This window comes from Symphalangus syndactylus, chromosome 8 (genome assembly GCF_028878055.3).
Source record: "Symphalangus syndactylus isolate Jambi chromosome 8, NHGRI_mSymSyn1-v2.1_pri, whole genome shotgun sequence".
NCBI lineage: Eukaryota > Metazoa > Chordata > Mammalia > Primates > Hylobatidae > Symphalangus > Symphalangus syndactylus.
In genome coordinates this window covers 94,673,979-94,676,982 of record NC_072430.2, presented here as the reverse complement: position 1 = coordinate 94,676,982, position 3,004 = coordinate 94,673,979, and the positions used below count along the sequence as shown (strand labels likewise).

The 3,004-nt window shown below is 39.2% G+C and overlaps 1 pseudogene; it reads left to right on the top strand.

Annotated features, from left to right (window-relative positions):
• The first annotated feature begins 582 nt into the window (after positions 1–582).
• LOC129488964 (uncharacterized) lies at positions 583–635 on the top strand (annotated as a pseudogene).
• The last annotated feature ends 2,369 nt before the right edge of the window (positions 636–3,004 follow it).

Here is a 3,004-nt window from a genome sequence, read left to right as displayed (position 1 = left end):
ACACCTACCATGAATCAAAGCTACTCATGTTCAGCAACACGCAGATTTCATGATGCCACCTGGAGCTGCTCAAGCTACAGGCTCCATAAAGCTCTCTGCTGAAGTGGATGTTAGCTAGCAAGAAAAAGCAAACCAGAGGGTTTATAGTCAGAAAATCTCAATTCAGATGCCACTCCTGTCACTTACAGGCTTTAAGGTGCTAGACAAAGCTTTTAGCCAGACCATGAGAGTGATCTGCCTGCAGCACCTGTCACCCTGTGGGTCCTCTGGGAGTATATGACTGATAGAGCTGACTAGGCAGGTTTCTACTTCTTTCCACATGCTACACAGGGATCTCACCAAAGCTGAGCCCTTGGTGGAAAAGTGAACACTTTGCAGGTAGAGGTGGTAAGAGTCCTTCTTGCTACAATCTTAAATCAAGTCATTTGAGTTCTCTAAGTTCAATATTTTTTTCTGACGAAGAATGTAATGCATAATAACAATATCTCCCTAAGAGGACTATTTTGAGGGTTAAATGAGGTAGTGTATGTGAAAACACTGTGTAAATAGACCTCTTCCTCTACAATAATAATTGTTCTTTTTTAGTGTTACAGCTCTTTTAGAATTTGTCTAGCAGCTCTTCCAGGAAAACCCCTCACAAAAAAAAGAAATTGTTATTTTTATAATATTCTGTTTACGAACTGCTTTGTACCAAAGTTTTGTGTAAATTTGTTTCCATTAATACTTGGAACACTTAATTTTTTTTAACTGGTTCTAGGACACAGATATTTTCTCTCTTTAATCATACCAGAAGTAGACTGAAAAAAATACACTGCTATACAATTCTTAGAGGATTTTATAACATTGAGAACACATTCCCTAAACTCCTTTGAAGTTACAATTACATTATCAAAGCTTAGAAAGTTAATACCAATTTACCATTTCTGATTCTTGTGAAAATGGGGATTCTATGTAGCAAAGGGAATTTTTTTTTTTTTTTTTTTTTTAGGTAGGTTCACACTCTATTGCCCAAGCTGGAGTGCAGTGGTGGGATCATAGCTCACTGCAGCCTCGAACTCCTGGAATCAAGCAATCTTTCTGCCTCAGCCTCCCAAGTAGCTGGGATTATAGGTGTGTGCCACCACTCCTGGCTATCTTATTTTTATTGGTAGAGATGGGGTCTTGGTATGTTACCCAGGCTGGTCTTGAACTCCTGGCCTCCCGTCTCAGCCTCCCAAAGCACTGGGATTACAGGCAGGAGCCACCTTGACCGGCCAAAGAAGAGAATATTTTTAATCTATTCAGTGGGTTCTGGGAAGATGACAGTGGCAGCAGTATATTTTAAAATCCAAATCTCAACATAAAAACAGATTACTTAACAAAATAAAAAACTCAGGGACAATATTTACAATGACTAGTTACCAGGCATCCACACTGACGAATGAGGACAAGCCACCAAACAGCCACAAGACCTGAATTGTATCAGCATCTGAGCAGGAGGAAGCAAGCGGGGAAGCAATGAAACTTGACAGGCTTTGACAGACTTGAGAATGAGGGAAGCCCAAAACAGCAACGGCTATTTACTGGGAAGCACGTGGGTAGGTCTTGCCCAACCCACAAGTTGTGAGTGCAAAAGGTCTGCTACAAAGACTGAGAGTGCTTAAGCAATCTAGACTTTATGATTTCTCTCTAGAAACATGACCTGCCGGGGCTCCCTTCCAGGATTCCCTTCCAGGACCCCCTTCCAGGACTGCGTCACACTAAAGAGAAATGCCAAGTGGAATCAAAATTGAGCTGGACAGAGACATGGATAGTACAACGACTGATAAAGGAGGCCCAGATAAAGGGGGAGGAGGGAACAGAACCAGGAAATCTTATAAGGCAATCTGACTCTTTTTTTTTTTTTTTTTTTTTTGAGACAGAGTCTCGCTCTGTCGCCCAGGCTGGAGTGCAGTGGCGCAATCTCGGCTCACTGCAAGTTCTGCCTCCCGGGTTCACACCATTCTCCTGCCTCAGCCTCTCCGAGTAGCTGGGACTACAGGCGCCCGCCACCACGCCCGGCTAATTTTTTGTATTTTTAGTAGAGACGGGGTTTTACCGTGGTCTTGATCTCCTAACCTCGTGATCCGCCCGCCTCGGCCTCCCAAAGTGCTGGGATTACAAGCGTGAGCCACCGCGCCGGGCCCTGACTCTTTTTAATACATAAAAACAACAGAAGAGGGAGTTTGTGTGAAGTTAGAGAAGTTACCCAAAAATCACTAATCAGTCCTACTAACAGTTATGGAAATCCACTTTCATGTAAAAATTTAAAACAGAAAAGTATTGAAGCGAAATCTCTTGTAGTTATTCCTAAGGGGAAAAAATGAGCAGAATAATCCCTACACAAGAAAGACATGCTCACAGAACAAATCTAAACTATAACTTTCTATTTCAAAAGAAGCTAAAATACATTAAGAAAATGATACAAGAAATGAAATGCAAACATTAATCCAAATTTTAAAAACTCAGAATTGAGGTAGCAGAACTCAGGAGACAATTAGAAATAAAATCAAAATTATTTCAGAAATGAAACTATACTAGAAGAAACAGAAGAGCAAAGAAAACAAAACAAACTTTGCCCTAGGATAAATAGAAAATTGAAAAAAGAAGAAAAAAATTTAAATGAAAAAGAAATAAAGAAAAAGATTAAAACCATTAGAGAGAAATTGACAAATATTGAAGATGGATGAGAAGATTCAATCACAAATAACCAGGATCTATGAAGAAGAAAAGTAAAACAAGGGGACAAAACAAATATTTAAAACCATAGTTGGAGAAAATTTTCCCTATACAATAATATGAAACTATATCTTGAAAAAGCATACTATGTAGCTGAGAATATTGACCTAGAACAACTAACACCAAGATGCATTTCTAGTAAGATGGATGAACTTAAAAAAAAAAAAAAAGAAAATATTCCATTGGCTATGAAGTCAAAACCAGCAAGTGATTTGTAAGGGTAAGAAGATTAGATTACCATCATATT